The sequence below is a fragment of the Ahaetulla prasina genome, chromosome 6 (genome assembly GCF_028640845.1).
Source record: "Ahaetulla prasina isolate Xishuangbanna chromosome 6, ASM2864084v1, whole genome shotgun sequence".
NCBI classification, from domain to species: domain Eukaryota; kingdom Metazoa; phylum Chordata; class Lepidosauria; order Squamata; family Colubridae; genus Ahaetulla; species Ahaetulla prasina.
In genome coordinates, this window is record NC_080544.1 from 63,195,263 (window position 1) to 63,222,275 (window position 27,013).

At 35.4% G+C, this 27,013-nt stretch overlaps 1 protein-coding gene across 4 annotated transcripts in view; it reads left to right on the top strand.

Moving 5' to 3' along the window:
• Window positions 1-27,013, top strand: part of ARHGEF4 (Rho guanine nucleotide exchange factor 4) — a 187,498-nt gene that overhangs the window by 79,002 nt on the left and 81,483 nt on the right. The window lies entirely within an intron of this gene.

Below are 27,013 nucleotides of genomic sequence, written 5' to 3' on the forward strand. Positions count from 1 at the left end.
GTGATATATTTTTTTAATTGGAGACATTGATTGAGATGGATGGCTATGGAAACTGAATAAATAAATAAAAATAAATTAAAACCTGTATCTTAACTTTTGAGTCACATGTGCTTTACAGTTTGGAGCAATTGTAATGCTATTCATGTTATTTTGTTTTGTTTGTTTTTGGATTATGGAATCATGATGAATCATAGAGGGTTGCTCTAAAATGCTTTCTAGGACTATCCAAGCATATTATTCTACTACAATTGAGACAACAGATGCTGAGAGAAAATGAAATGTATGTGTCAGGAGATCTCCGCATACAACTATGACATTCTGTTTCCCTTAGGCAGGATGGCAATCCACTCCCACTGCCAGTGCTTACATAAGATTAAACATATTCATGCTGTTGACTTCTGTGTGGGTTTAATGGGAGGGGAAGACATTTTGCCTCAGGTATAAACTTGGCGAACTTTGTTCACTTGATCCCATTTATATATATTTTGTCACCATTAAAGAGGTTTGAATTACAGAGGTGAACAGATTATGAAAGCCCTCAGGTTCTCCAGATATTTGCCCATATTTTTCTAGCCTTTTGGTTGATTCTTATCCAAATAATAATAATAATAATAACAACAACAACAACAACAACAAAGTTGGAAGGGACCTTGGAGGCCTTCTAGTCCAACCCCCTGCCCAGGCAGGAAACCCTACACCATCTCAGACAGATGGTTATCCAACATTTTTTTAAAAATTTCCAGTGTTGGAGCATTCACAACTTCTGCAGGCAAGTCGTTCCACTTATTAATTGTTCTGTCAGGAAATTTCTCCTTAGTTCTAAGTTGCTTCTTTCCTTGATCAGTTTCCACCCATTGCTTCTTGTTCTACCCTCAGGTGCTTTGGAGAACAGCCCGACTCCCTCTTCTTTGTGGCAACCCCTGAGATACTTATCAGGTGCTTAGGTGAAAGAGGAAAAATACTCCCAGGGATTCAGATATGAAAGAGTTAATCATTTTAGATACTGGGCAGAGCCCAGCAAAACCTGGAAGTCTCAAACAAAGCATCCAGTCAGGAGCAGAAAGTTTTCCTCTCTTTGTCAGATGAGCTTTTAAACATTTATATTAATGATTGATCTGAGCCATTGTTAGTGTTTTGCTGCTGTTTTAGTCTAGGTGTATATGTATGTAGAGTCTTTGATGGTGACAGGAATACTTAATTTCCTTTTTCTAGTATCCTTTCAGTGCTAAATTGATCCTTTAATTGTTAAGATACATAATAGACACCCTTCCTTCCTTCCTTCCTTCCTTCCTTCCTTCCTTCCTTCCTTCCTTCCTTCCTTCCTTCCTTCCTTCCTTCAATGTGAGTGTATATATATTGTAGATTTCATATTATGTCATAGCTATTGTATAATACAAATCACTATTAGGAAGTATTAACATGAGATGTTAAGATGTGACTATTTATTTGTTTTCTCCATGGAAAGGTTGTTTTATCTCCCTGTCATTTTATTTCAGATCTCAAAAATCTTATTTGGGATGAAAAGTGCAATATATACATGCTTTCAGACAAAAAAAACCCAAGACTGTCCCAGAGCAGTTTTGAAAATGTTTTCTAAATACTATTGTCTTCTATAAAGCAAAAAGCTTTAGAGAGGCAGCATGTTGGATATTCAAGATAACTTTTACTCTGCTGCTGATTTTTAACCATTAATATTAATCTGGGTGGATTTGTGTTCTATAGTTCTGACTTGTTAAAGAAAAAAGACGTTCAGTGGACATAAACTGCATGATGCTGAAGTGGAATAAGTGGCTTTTTAAAGGATTTAGCACTCCTCTCTGCCCTCAATGCATTCTTCATTGCTATCTTTTAATGTTTGACAGCTATGTGCCAACCCTGTCTGGGCCCCACAGGAGAAGCTGTAGATCCCTACTCTTAGAAATATTAGCAGGGACTCCTTGCTCAAAGTATGTTGATGTTTAAAAGGTGAATTCCTTCTTCACCAGGGAATACAATTTTTGTATACACGTCTTAGTTCCAAAAGTCTTTTAAACCAACCCCACAATTGTTTTAGAAAAATACAGGAAAAATGACAGAGTGACAAGTTTATTTTTTCCCCCATTGTGAGTGAAACAGATACTCAAAAAGGTGGTATATTACTCCCTATTTTCTGTTGTATTTATTGTAGAGTACAGAAATAATAATGATGAAATCTATTAGTGAATTCTAAGGCTTGTCAACTATTTTCTAGTAAGAGCATTCTTAATTTAAAAAAAAAAGCTGCATGAAAGGAATCTTCAAAGGCTAAACTTTTTCCTAGCACTGTGGGATGGGATATAGTTTCCTCCGGAAAGTTTTGTTTGAAATACAGGTGTCTTAAAGAAACAGACACCAACATATGAATATGTTGCCATCCTTAGTAAAGCCCTTTGTATCTTTCTTCAAGTCTTAAATGTGGTCTTCAAATATACTTGAGGCTCTTGAGCACAAGCTAAGCTTATTGGAATCTCTTCTGTGTTTTTTTTTTGCAGTCTGGAAAGATAGAGCATAAGAAGCAACTCTAGACCACCCTATTTCTGTTGCATTGTGCTGTCAAATGATTAATATGTGCCCCTTTCTTTAAAAAAAACACCCTTTGTATAGGAAACTTTTTAACCCTCCCCCCCCCCATCAGATCTCTAACATGAAATACATATTGGAGTCCTGAGGTTATCCAGCATCCACAGTCACACTGTCCTGATGAGCTGGTTTTTCATCTCTGAATTTGATTACCTCTTAATTGTTATAGAATGGACTGTAGTAGCTTTGCAAGATAGTGTCATTGCTTAAGGGTTAACTTATTCTAGATACAAACCAGAATAGCATGAGGATGTGCAGGCTAGTCCTCTGAATATCTACTTACATACTTACAGGCATGCTGCTCCCTTCATTCTGTTTAACTACTGTCTGCTGATGAGGGAGCTGCCAGTGAAACAACTCTTTCTCCTCTCCCCAAGCCTTTTGGAACTGCTTCAAACTTTTCTATAGAGGTATATTACATCCTCTCCTTCCCTCTGCAATTTAAGCTCTCTCTGTCCTGTCCTTGGTTTGTTTAATCCCTTGGAATCAGCTTAGAAATAAGCCTACTTCTGCAAATTTGAGCTGAGACTTTTTCAACAGTCAGCAAGGGAGCCTCCCTGGTGGACCCCTATGATGTCAGGTTGCATCGTGCAGGCGGTTGGCAACGGAGGAGAGGAATCCCATACAGCTCTTAGACAGCAGGACCTGGTGGCCACTGCCCTGTGCGTAACTGGCTGGTGCAGCTGACTCTCCCTCTTCCTTCGTAGCAGCAGAGCCTCCTGGCTCTCCATCTGCCTGCCTGCATGAGGACCCAGCAGTACTCCAGCTGCGAATCTGCTGGTGCAGACAGCGGAGCCAACTGTAGTAGCAGTGGAAGCTCTGGCCTCTCCCCAGGTTCAGATTCAGAGAGCAGTGGAGTGGTGTGTGGTGGTAGCAGTGGGATGCGAGGGGTCCTTTCCAGATACTGGAGTCTGGAAAGTCTTCATTCCACTTCAGGTAAGAACAGCTAAAGGGTGGCTCCCTGATACCTTGGGGGATAGAAAGGGAAGCAAGGGAGAATTTGTGTGAAATGGGAATGAACAACATGGGAGCTAAACAAATACATTAAAGAAAATGTTAACAAGCTTTATTCCTGTGCCTTTTACTACTGAAAGCCTGTTTCTTCTTCCGGAATCAAGAGAAAAGGAAGGATGGAGATGTGGAAGCTGGTAGGAGGCTGCGTATGTGCTCAGCCACTTTCTCTTTCTACAATGGCAAAGTTACTGTGAAATCCAAAATATAGCACATTTTTTTTCTTATGAAATGTCTTGTCATTGAAGATTAGCATAGGTTATTACTGCATGCCATGGTCTGATTTCTATTTATTTTGTCTTTTTTGAGAAATATTTCTTATTCATCTTTTAAGTACTACTTCTACTTCACTGTTCTCACTCTGTCTTTTCGGTTTCTGCCAGTCAAGTGATGTATACAATATATGGATATGAAAACTCTGAATGTAAATGCATTAGAGAGAATTGTACCCATTGTTTTTTGGCTGTTGATATTTGAATAGTTTGTTTCTTATCATGGCTTTCTAAGTACTCTTTTTAGATAGACTTATCAGTTTCGACTAGCCTGTACTTGTCATAAACAACTTCCTTCTGGATAGTTTTGATTCCAGTATTCAAGTACATCAAAAGACTAGTTCTCCTCCAGCATATTTGCTGTGTTCTGTCAAAAAAGCTTGGATTACTGAAAACATTAAATTTAGCTGATACAATTTAAAATACTTTTGAAAGGATCACTGCTACTTTATACAGCCTTATGTTTCTGTTTACAAAATTCCCATTTAAATGACAAACCTCTTCTAATGATCTGTAATGATTAAATAACCTTACATCTTTTTGTGTCCTATAAGGTATTATGATGCCCTGAGGAAATAAAATACATGGGCAGATGCTAGATGATAGACTCTGGTTATTATACATCTTCAATGGGACCTGAAAAACTGTGTCATAGTGTGAATGTTGTAGCATGGCTTGCTGATGTTCAGAATTGCATCCATTTGATTGCTTTCCCCCCAGCAATGGTCAGTTGACATTTCATAGCTTCTGAGATTACTGATTGCTCACAGCACTGTTTTTAAAGTTATTTCTTATAAGCTGTTTCTCCAAATATTTATATGTGTATCTTCTGGAAACCTTCTTCAAACCTGCCAAAATCTCTTGTTCATGGGTGGTATGAAGCAGTAGAGCCTGGGTAATATAATTCCGCCGCGAGCTGAAGACGTTGCTGTTTCGAAGAGCAGGACTAGCTTGAACGTAGTTTTTAAATTGGGATTTTTAAAAAAGGGGTTTAAATGAGGTTTTAAATTTGTATTTAAAAGTTTTAGGGCATCAATTGAATTTAACTGTCTATTCTTTTAGCTGTTTATATGTATTATATGTTTTCTGTTGTTTTTTCTGGCTGTGAACCGCCCTGAGTCTTTCGGGAGATGGGCGGTATACAAATATAATAAATAATAATAATAATAATAATAATAATAATAATAATAATAATAATAATAATAATAATAATAATAAGCAGAAATTATGGCATTAGAATGAAAACTATTCCTTGGCATACGAAGGCCCACAGTTTTCTTGAAACATTATCAATATCTACATTGCAATTAATGTATGTATTGTAGCAGCAACATTTATGACAAATTTCCGCTATGGCTTTGGTATAAATATTACAGTATGATACAGAAAGACTCACTTTCCCACTCTGTTATGGAAACTGTCAGGATTTTAACTGCCCCCATGCTCTTACCTTTAAAGATCCTTGTTGCAGATCCCTGTTGCAGGCTGGTTTACATCAGCCACTCCTCATGTTTTCATGACATAAATAAAAATGTTATTTTTCTTCATTGTATTGTGCCAAAAAATAATTTGTGTGTGTTTTGTGTGTGTGTGTGTGTGTGTGTTAATTCATTCATTTCTGTGGGTGTTTCCCTGATACCGATGAAAAATGCTTTGCTTGCTATTATTAGTATAGCAATCCTCCTCAGATGAGTTTCCTCGAAATGAATGGAATGATATCAGTCTTAGGAAGGTTGTATTGATACAAGTCCTACCTAGCACTATACAAAATAAATAAAAATAATGTAAAGCATTTTTACATTCCACACAGCTGTTGTGAAACCTTGTGAACCTTGTCAGGAGAATTTCTTTTTCTGATATTTTTACTTAACTTTCAGTTTCTTGAAGATTTGGTTTCTCAGCAGCTGTTGTCAATGGTAAATTGACTGAGCAATCACACTTCAAAGACTCCCAGAAGGGAGGCATTTCTGCAGGTGTCTAAAACAGCATCCCATAATTTGCTAGTGACAATCAGATGAATATAAAGGTTATATAGATACATTTTAAAAAATGGAAAAGAGACTAAAATTGCCCCCCCTCTCTTATCGTTCACCTTATATTGTATCAGCTTGTATTATTTTGAATTGGAAAGAGTTCACCAATTATATTTCTACTAGCTCTAACTGGGATAAACCTGTGCAGAAATAACATGTTTAGCAATAGAAATATTTTAAAGTTGGATATTCTACTTACTAATATTTAATATTTAAGGTTCATGCTCAGATTGAAAACAAAAATTCTGTAATTTAACTTTATTTTCTAGTATTATTTCTATATCACAAATTTTGTTATAATTTTGTAGGACAATTGGGCTAGTTCTTTGATCATTTGAACTCTACCACATATGCTTTCCTTAAGAAACTGAAATTGAATGTAACCTCTTAGGATTCTTATCACTTCAATAATCATTTTGTTTAAGAAACCTGGCAGGCTGCCCAGGACCTCTGGAGAGATCCAGTTGACAAAAGGTGCTGCTGTGGCATTGTGATTATTTATTCTCACTCAGGTTTTGATGGCATAAATAAAATGTTATTTTTCTTCATTGTATTGTGCCAAAAATAATTTGTGTGTTTTGTGTGTGTGTGTGTGTGTGTTAATTCATTCATTTCTGTGGGTGTTTCCCTGATACCGATGAAAAATGCTTTGCTTGCTATTATTAGTATAGCAATCCTCCTCAGATGAGTTTCCTCGAAATGAATGGAATGATATCAGTCTTAGGAAGGTTGTATTGATACAAGTCCTACCTAGCACTATACAAAATAAATAAAAATAATGTAAAGCATTTTTACATTCCACACAGCTGTTGTGAAACCTTGTGAACCTTGTCAGGAGAATTTCTTTTTCTGATATTTTTACTTAACTTTCAGTTTCTTGAAGATTTGGTTTCTCAGCAGCTGTTGTCAATGGTAAATTGACTGAGCAATCACACTTCAAAGACTCCCAGAAGGGAGGCATTTCTGCAGGTGTCTAAAACAGCATCCCATAATTTGCTAGTGACAATCAGATGAATATAAAGGTTATATAGATACATTTTAAAAAATGGAAAAGAGACTAAAATTGCCCCCCCTCTCTTATCGTTCACCTTATATTGTATCAGCTTGTATTATTTTGAATTGGAAAGAGTTCACCAATTATATTTCTACTAGCTCTAACTGGGATAAACCTGTGCAGAAATAACATGTTTAGCAATAGAAATATTTTAAAGTTGGATATTCTACTTACTAATATTTAATATTTAAGGTTCATGCTCAGATTGAAAACAAAAATTCTGTAATTTAACTTTATTTTCTAGTATTATTTCTATATCACAAATTTTGTTATAATTTTGTAGGACAATTGGGCTAGTTCTTTGATCATTTGAACTCTACCACATATGCTTTCCTTAAGAAACTGAAATTGAATGTAACCTCTTAGGATTCTTATCACTTCAATAATCATTTTGTTTAAGAAACCTGGCAGGCTGCCCAGGACCTCTGGAGAGATCCAGTTGACAAAAGGTGCTGCTGTGGCATTGTGATTATTTATTCTCACTCAGGTTTTGATGGCTATTGCTAGTATTTTATTTCTTGTGTATATGCTGATCTTGCCTTCCCATATTGTATATGTTGGCTTATTCCTCGGCATTCAGCTGAGGTCTTCTCTACCTGTGAAAATTCACCAGTATAGACTGTGGAAACTGATGCAAAACAGTACAATAAGTATGTTTGACTTTTGTGTCTCTGAACCAGATTGCTCTGGTTTCCAGAATGCTTGAAGAGGGCTATTAGATTTAACTTAAATGTCATCATTTTGAATAATAACCCATGCTTTGAAGAGATGAAAAGAAATTGGAGAGGTTCAGGCAATTTCACCAATGTTGGAATTCTCTGAATAGTAGAGTGAGGCAAGTATTCTGATGCTTTTCAGAAAAATAGCTAGCAATAATTCATTAATTCTTGTAATTTTTCAAGGCACATTTTTCATGAGAAAATTGGTAACATATGGCTGGCCTTATTCCTGCTTGGTATAAGAGGGTTTCTTTTGAAACATTTTGTCTACCTTGAAGCATGATGTATATAGAATTCATAGACTGTGTAGCATTACTTAATTGTCTTTGGGGCATTGGAGTCAGGTCTTCAGAAAAAAATGTCAAGGAAGATAAAGTAGGAAGAAAATAAAATAGGCATTTGATCCCATTTCAAGTATAATGTCACATATATCACAGCATACATTGTATTTTAGGCTTAATCTGAGAAATCAAGCTAAAGGGATGGGTGGAATGCTGATCTACTCTAATTTATTCTGATACACCTCTTAAATCTCCTTCTCCAAACTTGCATTAATGTTTGAATTTCCAGATAGATACCTAAATTTTGAGTCTGAGTATGTTATTAATTCTTAATCTCTGTTTAAAATAATGGATTTCCCCCATTGTAAAATACTGACTTTTATATCAAAATGCAACATTTTATTTTATCAGATTAATAACCTGTCTTTTATTCCAGGCTTACTGTACATGATTTGATTGATTATATGCCATCAAGTAGTAGTAGTCTCTTAGTGATGACATAGATAAGATTTTCTCCATGATGACTATCCCTATGACAGTGATGGTGAACCTTTTCGACACTGAGTGCCCAAACCGGAACGCGCATGCGCCAGAGCCCTGGAAACTCGAAGACCAGTTGGCCAGTGCGCGTGCACATGCTGGGCAGCTGGTTTTCAGGTTCCTGGGGCTACGGCACACACAAAGATCAGCTGGCTGCTGTGCATGCACACGCCGGAAACCAGAACAGCAGCTGGTGTTGGTGCGCGTCCCACAGAGAAGGCTCTGCATGCCACCTCTGGCATGTGTGCCATAGGTTCACCATCATGGCCCTATGAGATGGGATCCCATTGCCTCTATAACAGACTCAGTCTCTTGTAATTCTCTTTCCTTCCACCTTTTCCAGATTTAGAAGCTATGATTTCACATAATTGGTTTAAGGTAATTTGTACCAAGGTATTAAAGGTAAAGGTCCCCCTCGCACATATGTGCTAGTCGTTCTCAACTCTAGGGGGCAGTGCTCATCTCCGTTTCAAAGCCGAAGAGCCAGCGTTGTCCGAAGATGTCTCCGTGGTCATGTGACCAGCATGACTAAACGCCGAAGGCACATGGAACGCTCTTACCTTCCCACCAAAGGTGGTCCCTATTTTTCTACTTGCATTTTTTACATGCTTTTGAACTGCTAGGTTGGCAGAAGCTGGGACAAGTGATGGGAGCTCACCCCGTTACGCGGTACTAGGGATTCGAACCGCTGAACTGCCGACCTTTCGATTGACAAGCTCAGCATTTTAGTCACTGAGCCACCGCGTCCATAATACCAAGGTGTTATCCAACCTGAAATTAAATAAAAATTAAAAAACAGCTACTGTACTGAAGATATATGGCATTTATGCTCATTTTAGGAAGCCATTAAAGATCTTTTATTTCCATTTCTTAAGGAATATAATCCAGAACAATATAAAAACTCTTCAAATGGTTTGCTCTGCAGAAATTTTATCAAATGCACATATATTTTATTCCTTTTTTAAAAATATAATTTTATTAAAACTTTTAAGAAAGAAGATAAAAACTAATAAAAATTAATACAGAGTGAGGAAAAAGGGCAAAGAAAAAGATCAGAGAAAGAGCTAAAAGTGTAAAAACGAAGAAAGAAAGTACAAAGTGGTAGCTTCTGATTCTCTTTACAGCAATTATAAGAACAGTTATAAAATTATTTTATATAAATCTTGCTCTAGCATAACTCCATTTTTATATAACCTGTCAAATCAATTTCATAACTCATAAATTCATTTTTTATGTTTCACACAAAAAGTCTCTAAGAGGTTTCCAGTCAGCAATAAACACAGACATTGTCTTTTCTCTAATCAAAGAAATCAGCTTGGTTATTTCTGCAAGTTCTGTAATGTTCACCAACCATTATTCCATTGTGTGTAGTACTGACTCTTTCCATTTCTGACATATAATAATCTTGCTTTATTCTTGATAATAATAGCTGAATTCATACTTCGGCAAATGGGCAATTTAGTCTGTTTGATTTTGACTTAGTTTGTTTTATGTACCCAGTAATTAGATTTCGCAATGATTTATGACAAGTAAACTTTATTCGATCATGATGCAATATATGAATTAAGCATTATACTGGTTCATATATAAGTAAACCATATTTTATTGCAATAAGCATTAGCTGGAACAAAATGAAGCAAAGTCTTGATCTCCCAAGCTTCCACCATCTTTTCTCTTTGGATATGATTGGGAGAAGTTTTACTTACAAAGAGTTGTGGCTTGTGTCACATGAACAGAGATTATTTATTTTAATAAATATTTTATTATTTATTGTTTACAACACAATAATGAAACAGAGTCTAGTCTTCTCTTAAATAAGTAAGGTACAATATCTAAAGTTTTTTTTTTATCAACTACTATTTGTTTCAAAGAGAAATCAATCTGGACCTAATCAAACTGCTTATTATTTGTGGAGTATGGACAATTATAACTGGGAGGGGCCATCTTATCTGAAAAAACAAGCCAGGAAAATCATATCTGTTTTCTCAGAGACCATGGGCAGAGAGGACAAATAAGTGAGATCAAGCAGGAGAGTTTGAGGAACACAAAGAAGTTGCATCCAGTTGGAAAATGTGCTGGACAATATTCTGAAGCTGGCTGGGCCCACTATCCTCTTTGAGGGCATATTTGTGATAAGAGGAAGAGGCATGAGGATATAAAATGGAGTGGCAAGATGTATAGCCAAAGCACCTGACTAGAAGGCAGGATATGGTCTGGGATTTGGAAAATGCAAGTGGGCAATCTTTGGAAGGATTTAATGGCCCACTCATTTGTCTTCCTTATCTAGAATTGTATTTCAAATGGACATTGCTACTTTCTAGACTATAAGTGGCTTTGGGTAGAGAATCACACAATAGAAGAGAGTGCATGCTTTTGGGGAGAAGCTCATAACATGAGTCCATGAAGTATTAGGCACTTAATTTCAAAGATAAATATTACATGTGCTTGTTTAAAGGCCAAGAAATTTTATGGTTCTTCCCATGTGCTGTTAATTGCTGGAACAGCTTTCCACGCAAGCCCATTCTTACATGTTCCAACCATGTTGCATTTGTGTTTCTATTCTGCTTTACCCTTTACAATATTATATTTCTGCTTTGCCCTCTAAACTCTGGTGCCCATGCTGATGTTTTCTCCCTGTAATACTTGATCATGTATCCTACCTTAGCTATGTATTGGCTTTGATTTTTGATTCCAGTTTACAAGTAGGAGTTGAACTTAATGAGATAAACTTCCTTGCCTCATTCATTCATGACTTGATGAAAGCCACCAAAACACAACTTGCACAAAACCCAGTCATCTTATCCACTGTGTTGGAAAAGAGATCATAAATCACACTCAAAATAATCTGCTGCTGATTAAAACAGAACACACTTTTCTATTGAATACAGGTAATAGTCCTGGCAAGGATGAAACATTATTCCCTAGCACTCCACTTTCACATAGCATTTTGTAACCTAAAAATAGAAAAGACAGAAATTTGCAAGGTCAGTATTTATCAACCATGGCATAGAGGATAGAGCTAGAGAAATGATGGGGAAGTTGGGAATCTTCTGAAGACCAAAAACAACAACAACAACAACCCCAAAACACCCCATGAAATGAAATGAAAGGGAGGTGGTAAATCTTTTAGGATGGATTTTTTTATCCTTAAGGTATTAGAAATTGCTAATTCAAAAGTTTCTCTTACCAGCAAGATAACTTGCAGTATGCAGTATTTGGATCAGAAGTTGGTAATTTTAGATTCTTGTATCTCTCAGCTCTACTTAAAGGAACTGTGCCTTTTCTTAGGCTTGCACTATAATTCTGCAAGTCCAAGAAAAAATATATCTTTGAATTAAGGAGGTGGTGGTCACACATGATTTGAGTAATTTTTTTAAAAAGTTTTGATATGCATAATATGGTTGAATTTTTAATTTGGCATGTGTTGTTCTGAAATCCCTAGCATTTGTAAGATATCTTGGTTCAGACAATTCAAATGCTACCTGACAGTCAACTGATTCTGGTAAAAGCTTCTGCTTCTTGAATTCTTGAACTGAGTTGTTTTCTACAAATAACTATTTTATCATATTAAAAGCAATATAGTTGTATATATAGTTGGCTTGCACAAATGGAATTCACTTCTGAAAATATTTGTCCCAAAATATTCCAATGAATGTTAGATTCAATGCTTGAATGGAGTATATTTTCCCCCTTTTTTACAACAAATAATACAAATAAAACTGCAATTATCTTATTTAACATCACTATTCATTGTTTTGGTACAGTGTGCTACCAAAGTAATTAATCATAGTCAATTCATATAAGAAGACATTTTTGTGTGAACATTTGTAGAGAATCTAATTTTAAACAGCAGCACTCCTGAACAATAACATTTCCATAATGATGGAATGAAGAATACAAAGGAAACACACATTTTTAATCCAGAAGTGGATCCTTCTCCAAAATTAATGTTGAGAAACTCTGTCCAACTTTGCTTCTCCCCACATTTGGATAGCTCTTGGTAAATATTTTGATTTGAATATATGATAGAGTGGAAAGTGATTTTTTTTCTTGTTTTTTCAATATATCTTTTCAATTTGTAAAGATTATCAGTATGACAATAATGTACTAGTCATAAACTTAACAATCTTACATTCTTAGCAATTATACAGATAAATGTAGGCATGTGAAATATTCAGGATCAGAGAGTCAAGAATTCAAGAAAACAAGCAAAATGACTATATTCTCAGAATAACTCTCAAAATAAATAAGCAGGTGGCAACCCTGTGTTCCCTGGGACAGCATCCTAGAGGCCACAGAATCTGCTGAACTTCCCTTTGGGGATTGGAGGAAACTTCTGGCTTCAGACAGGGCCTCTGATCTTGGCTATTCCCTTGCCTTTTGCTGAACCTGGTAAAATGGGAACTAACAATATTGAGACTAAGAGGACTAAGGCCCCAAATTGAAGTAGACATTAACTTGAAAAGATGTGGGGGAGGGAGAAGATGAGAATTTAAACTCTGGAGAAATGTATATATACTGTTGACTCCGAATTCTTTCCTCTGTAGTGCACAATCAACTCTTGTGTTTGAGGCTTCATTCTTTTCTGTCATAAGGGTTTTGGTCTAGAAGAGAGTCATGCCCTAGAGTCCTCTGTCAAGTCAAACCAAGTACTGCATAATGTCAGGAGATCTATGATTTGGTGCCAAGCTCTAATATAAAGCCTGACACCAAAGGCCTCCAAGACAAACTTTGAATCTCAACTTTGAAAAGCCTCCAAAGAAGGCAGAGTGGGCAAGGCTGAGCTGGAGAAACAATGAATACTATATCCTGTTTGGCCTTTGTAAGGTCACCTATACAATTGCAAGATTTCAACTTCCTATAGACCTGATTTCAGTGAATTCATATCATGTTCCAAAGTATTAGCTGATTAGGATGTAATTTTGACAATAATCAAAGAAAAATTGGCCCCTGTATAGCTCTTCCTTTGAAAAATTAGACATGCATTTTAAAAAAGATTGGTCTGTTAATTAACAATTGTAATTATTTTAATTCACTATAAAAATTTTGTTTATATATACTGTTCTCGGCCATAGTAATAGAATTTTTATTGCCAAACACTATGATTTTAATGTAAATGAAGAGAATCTTGTCAGATATGTTGGATACACATGACAAGTGAATGTCTTAGAAGATAGAAATAAAATTAAAAGTTGTTTTAACAGAAATGATTGGTATGAAAACAAAAATGTAACAAAGATAAATGCAGGCATCTAAGAAACACAAATCAAATGCATACATACAGAATGAGAGGTACCTTGCTTAGGAATACAGTGGTTGTTATGAAAAACATCTTAGAATATTAGTTGATTACACAGTGAATATGAATCAGCAGCGTGATTTAGCTGAAAATGCAACTTTAAGTTGTACCAATAAAAATGTCCTTCATTTCAGATTTCAGATGATAAATTATGCCTTCTTCTAACACACATACAGGCAATTTGAAAAAAGTTTGGAATAAAGTTCAGGTGCTTACAAATTAAGGTAAATCCTGGGAACATATTGGTATATAGAAACTAGGTATGTTTAGCCTAGAGAAGAGAAAATGGTGGTACTTTTAAAATATTTGAAACAATGTCACACAGAAGAATATTAAGACTTTCCCCCCCCATCACTCCAGAGTTTAGGACATAAAATAATCAGGTCAATTTACAGGTAAGCTGATTACAAGTGAATGGTAGAAAAAATCCCAGTATGTATGTATAATTGGTGGAAAGCCGATGAAGCAGAGGGCTGGTGAGCTGTAGGCTATAAGGGTTATGGTGGCTGAATCTGGATTCTCCTGAGATAGAAGTTGGATTCAAGGTCTAAAGAGTCCCTTCCAACTCTGTGATTTCCTTCATTGAATCATATTTAAAGGGCTAGTAATCCGACTGCTCTTTTAAACTGGAACTAATAATCTGTCTTCCTTTTCTATATTTACTACTTAAGTTTTTACATGTCTATATTGGGAATAAGCTACTCTATTGTTATGGAAATAATTGCATTTGATACTGTTACATTAATATGACTTGATGCCATGATAGAGGATCAGAATGATTTATTGAAATTTAATCTATTTAACAACTATCATTAAACAGCTAATCTTGACTGTGAAAGGGCTTACTTGGTATTCTTGCTTTTCTATTTCCTCAAAACTTTTTCTTTTAGCTTCAGGTTTTTATAGCGTAGCATCAAGGATTATCAATAGTGCACGCGCTCACATTTTTGGTGCTGGGCAAACTGGTTGTTAATTCATGTGCCTCCCACTTCTGTCTCACTTAGATTGGAGATAAATATTTCATGGCTTTGCTTGGATCTACTTTGGATATTTCATGGTGTATCCTTAATTATTGTGGCATAAAAGAGAATTGTTAACATTAGGGATGGGGCAGAGTCAGGGAAGCATGAATTTGGCTAGAAAGTGCACATGGAACAAAGGAAACTGATCTAGTAGTTCATGATCATGGATATTTAAGGTCACCATCCCCCAAACATCCCTATCTATATTTGAAGCATTTAGCAATTCAAAGCATTATTCATTGCATTTAGCATTCTTTATCTCACCAAAACATAAAACAAGCCAAAAAGTTACATAGATAAATTACATGAAATATATATTAAATAAAGTTTAACTATATTTTTTCTTGAATTATATATTGAAATGGTATTTTGTATCACCAAATGAGAAGATAGATTCTTGACAGTGTCTGGGTTTCACATTATGCTGAGCCATGGTTTGGTTAATCATGATTTGTTAAATGTATCACAATGGCTGAATTTGCTTATATGCTTGAGGCATATATTATGATTACAAAGTACAGTGGTTGGGTTTATACAGTGTGCACAGACAGAACCAAAGAGGCCACCATATGGGCTAACTCAGTGTGTGAACCTAAGGGAAAGACTTAATCATAATACTCTTCAATCTGGTTTTGGAAATTTACCCTATTTGGAAACCTGCTTTCTTTAAATTACAGTAACTCCATAGTGTAATATTCCACTAAAAGTATGCATCAAAGTGGCTGTAGTATTATTATTTATTCTTCTTATCTTTACTCTCCCTTTTATTGGTATTATTATTCTGTTCTTTTGCAAGTACACTTAATGCTTCTGTACCAGAGACAAATTCCTTGTGTGTCTAATCACACTTGACCAAATAAAGTATTCAATTCAAGTTTAATTTATCTTGTTTTTGTTGTATGCATTGTTGATATGATATGTATTGATAAGTGTTTAGGACTGGCACAGAGATAAAGATATCTGGGGGAAAATACCTATATTTAAAACATCTTTTTCAAATATCAAAGTTATAATGTGTCTCTGGGAGATTTCAATGTTATTTTTAAATCAAAATTTGAAGAATTATAAATTATGGTAATCTTTAGGCATTAACACTTCAAGTATAAGCAATATTGAACAGGTCAGGCTTCTGGAAAGTTAGCAATAAGATAAGATCAACAAAATGTAGATTTTTTCCTCCTTTCTCAGTCTAGCCTATAGCTCATCCAATCAAATTAGTTACCAAGTCTGACCTTGCTTAACAATTTCAAGGTCAGCTAGATGTTCTTATCTGAAGGTAAGCATATATTAGCAGAGAGAAAATAAGACAATAAAAGGAACATTACAGTCTTATATTACAGAAAATAAAATCAAGATATCTCTACAAATCACTGCTTGTCCTTGCAATTAAAGCTAGCTGTAGTAACAATAATAATTTATTAATCTTGTATACTGCCTGACTCTCAATGACTCTGGGTGGCTCACAACAATCAAATAATTTACAATAAAATCAATAAAAGATGGCAAATGTGATATGTCTTATTTTCCCTGACATCCAGATCTCAGAAAGAGCCTTGTCCCTGAGACAGGCACTGCTACTTAGAGGTCCATTTCTGGAGTCTTGATAGCTTATATTGTTAAAAGAACCCAGAATACACCAACTCTGTAGAATCAAATCAGTCAAGCAGATATTATGGAACACAGTTGATCCTGCAAATAATCAGGGACTATGCTGTGTAGAGCTTTATAGGTAACAATCAGCACCTCAAATTACATCAGGAAGCAACTGGTGCCGCTCATGAAGCACAAATGTTACATGGACACACCAAGACTTACCCATTACTACTTGTGCTGCTGCATTCTGAACTAGTTCAAGCTTCTGGATGGTCTTTAGGGGCATTCCCATGCAGAGTATATTACAGTAGTCAAACTGCAAAGTGACTAAGGTGTGAGTGACTATCAGAAAGGCTCTCAGATCTAGGAAGGTGTGCAACAGGTGCACTAGGTAGAATTATGCGAAGACCTTCCTAACCACAGCTGACACCTGCTCTTCAAGCAAGAGCTTCAAGTCCAGAAAGCCAATAGATTCTATTGAACAAAGAGGGTTTCTGGAAGGGGGGGAACCCTTTCTTAAATTCCAGAATTCACACTGCAGGAGACTTTAGTTCTTGTGGAAGCACCTGCAGGAAATATTTAGAAAATAATGTCATGGAAATAGTGTGATGTACCAAAGGGTACAATCTTTTACTGTGGAAAATCAGTTAAGAAAACAGATATTACTCCAGTAATAAAGTTATCCTATAGATCTATGAACATGTGGTTGTAACCATCATCTCTCAGCCACATTGTATCAGAGAACCACAACATTGTTATAGGAAATAAAGGCAAAAAATTATGACTGGACTGAGACATTATGTTATTCTGTGGTTTAGCAATAGTTTACTAAATATACCTCAGTTGGCTGGATTTAGAGAGTAGCTAAATATAAACCATGATTTACAAATAGTTCAAATAGTTGAATTCAAACAATCCTTTAACCACAAACAAGAAAACTATGTTGTCATTTAGTGTGACATGTGAACCCAGGGTATTGTTGGATAATCTTGCACTTAGAAGAGAGCTGTTCATATATGACTGATTTCATATATGTATGATATCAGTAAGCATTATATCAATCGCATTCTTTATCTCAGATTAATTTGCAATAATTCATAATTATTATTTTAAAAATTCTAAAGGAAATTGCTGACCCCTCCATTTGAAATTGCTGATATTTCAATTTAAAACGATTTGAAAGTGAAGCATAATCTAGAAGGCTGTGACAAATTTATCTGACATAGGGAGGGCCTTTTTCCCCATTAATTTTAGTGAAAGAAGTTGTTTCTTTGTTTTTTTAAAGCTATCCATGCATGTAGGATCTTGTAAAGTCATTCAACAAACGTTGAACCAATGCAATAAGAACAATTCTTACATTCAGCTTGTTCAGTGCTATAGATTTGATCCTGGACTAAGAATGCCAGCTTTAAATAATTGTAGATAGGTTCTCTGTTTCTAACCAGTAGAATGAATGAATGAAATCCAAAGTGTGCACAATCTTACTTCAGTAATAGCGAGAAGTCACTAGTGATGAAGTGATCTTAGAGAGAAATAAGCTTTCATGCTTTTTGATTTGATTCCTGCTGAGCTTAATCCTTGCAACTCATTCCACTTTGAGAATTCTGTGTCTATCAAGTTAAAATAATACTTCAGGCAACTGATGAAACAGACTTTGTAACTGCTCTGGTTTTATAGAATGCACTTCCTCTTCAGTTGAGAGTTCCCAAAAACCTTCAAAACAATTAAAACATATGATTAAATTGTTTTAGTGTCTCAGATTTTAATTTTGTTATTATTGTAAAGTTCCTGAGGCAACTTTTTTTATGTGGGACAAGTTTTTATTTATGTGGGTTGTTTTTGCAAAGTATATGGCCCATCTTAAATCACTTTGGGCAGTTAAAGCATCAAACAAAAACATCCTTATTAAAAAAGTAAGAAAAGACAAATAAAATTTTCTTATTCATTAACAATGCAAAACAAAACATACAAAATAGGCTAGCTTAAGGGAAGAATTATTTTTAAGATCTTTCAGAAAACCAACAGGATAATTGGTGGTATATATTTTAAGGGTGTTCCAAGACTCTTTGTTATTAATAGATTAAATAAAAATATTTCATGGAGGAGGAAACATTGCCTAGTTTTGTCTTTTTCTCTGTTAATTATTTTCTGATATAGTGAGAAAATAGAATGGAAATGGCCAAGGAGAAATCATGTGACACTTAACCATCACAAAGTGTCATCTGGATCCAGTTAGGGCTAGAGTCTAGACTGTGGATAGCAAGTTCCTAAGTTTTCCTCTTGACTTTGTCTGAAAGAAATAACATACCATGTTCATGGCATACCATAATTGAAGGAGCTGGCTCTGTTCATAACAGCATACAAGTAGCCAGAAGACTATTTCATGAAGTGTTGACATTCACTTGCTTAGTTGATGCCAGTGGGTGTCTTACAAGGTTGGGGTTAGAACGACTGGGTTACCATATGGTAGACACAAGGTTTTTTTAAAAAAATTATATTGGTTTAGTTTCTGGAGGCTTTGCTTCTAAAGGCAGCTGTTGTGCTATTCTTTATGTTGCAGGCATTTTAGGGAGCCTTTATATTCTGATCTACAGAGAGGTCAACCATTCTGCAAGGCTTCAGAAATATAGTTGATGAGCATTTCTGTCAGAATGACTTAACAGTTATTTCTAGACATGAGGACAAGTAATTTTGCTGACGTTTTCTCCTTCTACTGTCCTCAGTTCATCATCAGTGCAACATGTTTATTAATTACCTGGATCAATGATCTCAGACCTAGTTTGGGTAACATTAAAGAAGTCATATAAAATGTCTTCTTACTGGATACCATGGTACTTGTTCTTAGTGAAATAAGTCATATATGTGTTTGATGGTCACACTTCTAGCATCAGTTAAAATTGCCTTGATAATATAGTTCTATGAAAATTGTTTGAAGCTGTTAAGGTAAAGGTAAAGGTTCTCCTCGCACATATGTGCTAGTTGTTCCCGACTCTAGGGGGCATTGCTCATCTCCGTTTCAAAGCCAAAGAGCCAGCATTGTCCAAAGATGTCTCAGTGGTCATGTGACCAGCATGACTAAATGGTGAAGGCACATGGAATGCTCTTACCTTCCCACCAAAGGTGGTCCCTATTTTTCTACTTGCGTTTTATTCCTGCTTTTGAACTGCTAGGTTGGCAGAAGCTGGGACAAGTAATGGGAGCTCATCTCCGTTACACGGCACCAGGGATTCAAACTTCTGAACTGCTGACTTTTTGATTGACAAGCTCAGTGTCTTAGCCACTGAGCCACTGCATCCCCTTTGAAGCTGTTGTTTTACTCTAATAAGCAATTAACATTAGAATGTTTGTAGAAAAGTTATTTGACACAGCTTCCCCCTCAACAAATTCAACAAATCTAGAAGCATTGCTGCTGCTGCTTCTTTTTTTGAAAGATCATGTTGGAGGAAATAATTTAACAATTTATATAAATCATTTTGAGGCAATTATTTTGTTATTTTTCTTCTAGTTAGACCTTTTAATCTTGTTTTACCCTATGTTTAGTCTAAATTAATACATCTTGTTCATATCTTTCTTTTAGAAAAAAAGTTAGCTCTTATAAAACAAATATAAATTTATTATGCAGGATAATACAAATTAAATGCTGACAGATGCTCTCATAACATAAGTTATTTGAAAACTAAATTGTTTTTTCATCTTGCTTCTTCAGGGAAACACACTGTAGAACTAAAAATACCAATAAATATAATTTTCACTTGTACAGTCTTTCTATTTATTTTTAAAAGCCCTTTGTTATGATTATTTCAGAAGCATTTAAACTAATTTTTGGGTTAGTAATTGTAGCCTATCCACCCATCATCAGATGGATATATAGTGGCTTAGAAAAACAAATACTGGTCATATAAAAATAAATGGTATAGTCATATTTTCTAGATTTGGCTGTTACTTTGCGTACGGATAATTGTAGACAAGGCAGCAAACTTCTTTCCCTTCAGACCAATTCTAAATATCTGGCAGCTTTAAAACCTTCATTCTATATTGCATAAAGTTGTAACTGCTTGAAGGCATGGAGGTACCTGAAATCATACTCTTGATGTCTTTTTCTTTGAGAAGATAAGATGTTGACAAGTGTCTAAACAGTTGTATTATTTGTATACAACAAGGCTTTTTCTGATATATGAATATTTTCTTTATAGCTCATCATGACTAAATTGTAAATTCCATGAAGAACCAGCTTACCCATCATATACCAATGAAAATCCATAAGAAATATTTCCTGTCAAATAGGAGCACCATTCTCCCCCTTTTTAATCCTTTAACTGTTCTGACTGATTGTAATCATACTGTAATTATGGCCTTTTCATACCCACAGTTTTTTCCCCTAGTTTATGTAAAGAGCTATACAGAGGCAATACCTAATATTGCCCTCTGACCATGAGAAACTTTCATTTCATCTTTTTTTTTAACAGAGTCAAGAAAGTTATTTGTTGGAATCTAGGAATTTATTAGATTTAGTCCAGGTCCTATCCTTGCCTACATGTTTGGAAAAGTGGTTTGAGCCAGTACAAATATGCCACTGATTATATTTAGTAGGGTCATTGTCTCTGCCAATAATTATATAACTATTTCTGCCTAGATTTTTAGAAGTATATGGGAGATACTTTATTTTAACTTTCTTTTTCTCCTCTACCTCCTTCACAAAACCTTTTATAATATCTTATTTGTAACTAGATTATTTGGTTAAATGATAATGTAACCATTTTTGAATTCATGGAGAAAAGAAATGAGAGCAAGAAAGAAAATCCTGTGGCACTTGGTGAATTTCTTGTTTGCTCAGCTGTTCTTTGTTCATTCTCTAAGATTTTAGGGAGGTAGAAATGAGAAAAAGAGCCACGAATCTTGCTTAGAGTATAACTACCAAGTCTGGGTTGCAAATATCTTGACAGATAGGAAGTGACAGGTGCCAATTAGTAGTGGTATGTGTTTTGGGAACTCAAATTTGGTAAACTTAGCTTAGTGGAGTGGTCTCCAAGTGTGGCAATTTTAAGACTTGTGGATTCAGCTCTTAGAATTTCTCAGCCAGCCATGCTGTTTGCAGAGCTGTGATGGGAGAGAGCTGGGAAAATCCAATGTCTAGTTGGAGATTTTATGTAATATGCTACCTTCCCAACAGAATTTTTCATCTTAAAGGCAAAGTGGCAATACACAATTGATAGCTATTCAGTACAAGTTAAGAGGAACAGTGGTAAGATATAAGCCCTAGTTTTCTACCACATATCAAAGGCTTATCTTGAGTACTGAATTCAGTCTTGTAATTGTTTTGCTGCCACATATCACAGAATTTGCTGTGTTAACCAGAATTGGGCAATTTGCATGACTCGGGCTGATTTCAAAAGACTCCCAGTCTAATTTAGATTTCTGTGTGCAAGTGATCACTTCATTTCTCTGGTTCGTTTTATCCCTTCAGCTAGAAGATTCAACGAAAACAATAAATTTAGCAGAAATAAAGAATAAGAGGGTATCAGAAAGGAGTGAGGGACACTACCTGCTTTTTGTTTAGGGTTCTCCCAATGCTGGCATGAGTCCCACCAATATGCTTCTTCCCAACAGACATGCCAAAACAATCCTAACAGAAACAGATTGCCCATGTTTGCAATAAAGAGAGCTTATGTAATACATTGAATTAATCTTTGCAGCTAGCCTTTTCAAAAGACCTAATTTAATTTAGCATAGACTACTCAGCCTGGGGTTTTTTGGGCCTAGAGTCAGAAAATCTCCAATGGGTCTGAGAAGAGAAAGTTTTCTGAGATTTGTATGTGCCTGACTTATTTGCATATTATACTGAGAATGTCAATCTGATTCTTTTTTTATTTATTTTCTGAACTTTTGAATTGTCTGGTAGAGAGACAAATTTAGGCATGGTATGTCTCCATGATAGCCTTTTTAAAAATTTGATCTGCTACCTCCAACCCCAATTTCTGCATGAAGATCTACAAAAAATACTATCTGCCTGCAAGCAGTCTTATGTCATCATAAGACTGAGAAAGTAATAGAAAATAAAGATGCTAAAGTGTTCTGTGACTTCAGAATTTAAACCAACAGGGACCTGCCACATAACACCTCAGAATTAATGACAGTTGATAAGAAAGGCAAAATTCTGGATACTGGACAGTTGCAGTCCCTGGAGACAGCAGAATAGTAGAGAATGAACTGCAGAATAACAAAATGCAAAGACCTGCAAATAAAAACAGAATGATTGTAGCAAAAGAAATCAAAGGTAGTACCAAAAGTAACAGGTGCCTTGGGCATGATCCCAAAACAGCTGGAGAGCCATTTGAATATTATTAGCACTGCCAAATTTTTATCAGTCGATTGCAAAAGGCAGCTTTAATTCGAACAGCTTACATCTGCCTATCCCAGGTCCATGAAAAGGACTCCATGTAAGGCAGATTTATTTTTAAAGGTAATAAGGTATTTTCATGCCATAATTAGAAGAACTTGACAAGCCCAACATTTTTGGGATGAATGTGCTTGGAGGCTTTGTTGTTGCATGTCAATTTTTTGTTTAAATGGGATTCCCTCAAGCCATCTTTCACCTTCGCAATTCTAGAGGAATGCTAGTTCTTAATATTTCAGTGAAACTGGGATACTTCCCTTTGTAAATCAAGTATAGTACCATTATTATCTTTTAAGATAACACATTTATTCTTCTTTTCCTTAGAGAAAGTGTGGGATAAAACTGGAGGCTGTTATAATCACAGATTGCATTCTACACTGACAGGGTGAATGCTACACTTGATAAGCTATTTGAACTATAAACATTCTTCTCTATCACTACAGGGACATTACAAGTCAGCCTAAAATCTTACTTCCTTACACATCATTTAAAAAAAAATATCTCCACAGCTCTTCCCGGTTATCTGTTGGTCCACTGAAATATTGTAAAATACAAGCTCTTATTTCTTGGAAAAAGAAAATGGAATACAAATATATGAATTAACTATAAATGATGGCACCTGCGTTCTGCTTTCTTGTCCATATCTAAAATTACTGTTCTTGGTCTAGAGCAAATGAGATGTACTTGTGAAGAGCAAAAATAATTACAAAAAGAATTTCTGCTGTCTGAAGCAGCCCTGATTATTTTCAGACCTGGCTGCTAATCAAGAAGCATTGCATTTCTTTTCTAGTGGCAAATTAAATATAGAAAAATCACATCATGGTTGATTTTTTATTACCAGTATTTTAATTTTTAAAGATTTCTTAAAATAAAATTGGTGCAAGAACACAACAGGGGAATAAGGATTTAAATATGCAGGGTAATGATCTTTGGTGGTTATAAAGATCTACAAAATATCATCCATTTGCTAAAAAATACCTTTCTACATTATAAGCAGCAAAGAAAGGTTTGGTCTGGAAAAAAAATTATATGCAAACTAATAAAAGGAAACTATCTATCTTCAAAGTTACCTTTCTTGCTTTACCCTTTATGTTGATTTTCCTGCTAAAGAAATGGATTGTAGCTGTCCATGGAATACTACTGGTTTGGCTTTCCAGATTTTTGCCACCCAGCAGTTGTTTAATAGAATACTTTGAACTTGATGTTCATCTATGTTATCTAGGTATTTCTAGACAGATCACTTGTGGTGTTACACACTATACAGGTAATCCTCAACTTGTGAACATCATTGAAATCAGAATTTCTGTTGCTAGGCAAGGCAGTTGTTACATGAATTGCACCCAATTTTCAGACCTGTTTTGCCACAGTTGTTAAATGAATTGAGCAGTTGTTAAACAAATCCAGGTACCTCCATTGACCTTGCTTGTCAGAAGCTGACTGGGAAAGGTTGCAAATAGCAATCACATAACCCTGGGACATGGTAACTATTGTAAATACATGCCAATTGTCAGTTCCTCACATTTTTTAATCACATCTGGGGGTGCTGCGATAGTCGCAAAGGTGAAGATCGGTCTTGAGTTGTTTTTTTCAGTGCTGTTGTAATTTCAAATGGTCCCTAGATTAATGGTTGTAGGTCAATTTGTACACAATGGTTTTAGGACTATTTGTACACAATTTACAGAGCTCCTTGCATAGGATTTCTGAATTATAAAAGTAGGAAAATAAAATGGGAAAAAAGGTAACAAATAAATGATGATCCCTTAATCATTTTTGTTACTAGGCAAAGTAAAAAGCCATCTAATATCACCTAACATATAATTTATTTAAATTCTTTTTAAGTGACGGAAAGAGTGGATGTATGAATCAGTACTTTGCATATCCATGACTGGCTAAATAAACCATAATTGACTGCATTTACACAACTTATTAAATTATAAATCATGAGCACAAATTTCAATAGCAGGATTTCATTAAGATAAAAGGCTTACACGTGTGCTTTAGGTGAGTGTTTTTATGACTGTAGTTCTAATGAATAAAGTACTTTCCATTTTGTCTTCTTGATCTTCAAGGCTTTGTTGTTTTGTTTTAATTTTATAACTGCTAGATTGTGGAAGACCACCTAGTTATTCCAAACTGAAAGCAGCAGTTCATGAAAATACTAATTAGCATTTAATCTCCTAAGGAAGCTTTATTGTTTCTCATATTAACATGGAAATAGCAGTTTATATTGCTTTCAAGGTGAAATTATTGGGTTGAATCACCTGAGCTATTTGATCTACAGGTATATTTCCTGTTCTTGTTTCTTCCTGCAATCTTGTTACATACTATGGATTAGATATGCCAATCAACACAGAGGATCATTCTTTGGGATTATCTGTGTGATTCTTTTCCTTTTCAGACAAGATTTTCAAACTCAATTGCTCTTAACAGCAGCTAAAGATGCTTGACATTTTTATTGGATGAAACAGTTCAATTTTAGGATAAACTGAGCACTTATTATTTTAGTAGGATGTAAAAAAAAATATTGTGTGTTTTGAGAATGATATGTTAGCCAAAATGTTAGACCTTTTAAAACCCAAAATGAACTTCTGAATGATTTGGAGAAAAGAAGCAGTTAGCTGAGTGCACTGTGCATTCAACATATTCATTTTTTAATAATTTATTTATTAATCAAATGTATATAGCCACCAATCTCACATGACTCTGGATGGTACACAACAAATAGATAAAATCACATATAAAAAGAACAAATATATATATAAAAATATAAATATCACTTTAAAAAATAAATATAAAAAATACAGATTAAAAAAAGGAGAGTAAGACTCAGCAATGGAGCATCTGAGCTAGTTTCCAGTTGCCTGGGAACCCCAGTCATGATAACATAACCTCAAGGCCTTCTGGAGTATCAAAAGGGATGGGATTAATTTACTTTCAGGGAAGAGAATAAGGCAGGTGCCATGGCAGATAAGGCACATCTCCTGAAACCGACCAAATGCAGGTCCCTGACTGATGGTATGCCTTCTCTGCAGATCTAATGGTATGGGCTGATAGAACTGGGGTGCATTGTTCTGTATACCAATGACTGCATCTCCAATGATCCATCAGTTAAGCTACTGAAGTTCGCAGATGACACAACAGTGATTGGTCTCATTCGAGACAATGACGAATCCGCATATAGACGAGAGGTCGAACGACTAGCCTTGTGGTGCAACCAAAACAATCTGGAACTGAACACACTCAAAACCGTAGAAATGGTGGTAGACTTTAGGAAAAACCCTTCCATACTTCCACCTCTCACAATACTTGATAACACAGTATCAACAGTAGAAACCTTCAAATTTCTGGGTTCTATCATATCTCAAGATCTCAAATGGACAGCTAACATCAAAAACATCATTAAAAAAGGACAACAAAGAATGTTCTTTCTGCGCCAACTCAATAAGCTCAAACTGCCCAAGGAGCTGCTGATCCAATTCTACAGAGGAATTATTGAGTCTGTCATTTGCACCTCTATAACTGTCTGGTTCGGTTCTGCAACCCAACAAGAAAAACACAGACTTCAGAGGATAATTAGAACTGCAGAAAAAATAATTGCTACCAACTTGCCTTCCATTGAGGACCTGTATACTGCACGAATCAAGAAGAGGGCCGTGAAAATATTTGCAGATCCCTCGCATCCTGGACATAAACTGTTTCAACTCCTACCCTCAAAACGACGCTATAGAGCACTGCACACCAGAACAACTAGACACAAGAACAGTTTTTTCCCGAAGGCCATCACTCTGCTAAACAAATAATTCCCTCAACACTGTCAGACTATTTACTGAATCTGCACTACTATTAATCGTTTCATAGTTCCCATCACCAATCTCTTTCCACTTATGACTGTATGACTATAACTTGTTGCTGGCAATCCTTATGATTTATATTGATATATTGATCATCAATTGTGTTGTAAATGTTGTACCTTGATGAACGTATCTTTTCTTTTATGTACACTGAGAGCATATGCACCAAGACAAATTCCTTGTGTGTCCAATCACACTTGGCCAATAAAAATTCTATTCTATTCTATTCTATTCTATTCTATTCTATTCTATTCTATTCTATTCTATTCTATTCTATTCTATTCTATTCTATTCTATTCTATTCTATTCCCCCAGATAGCCTGGTCCCATACCGTAAAGGGCTTTA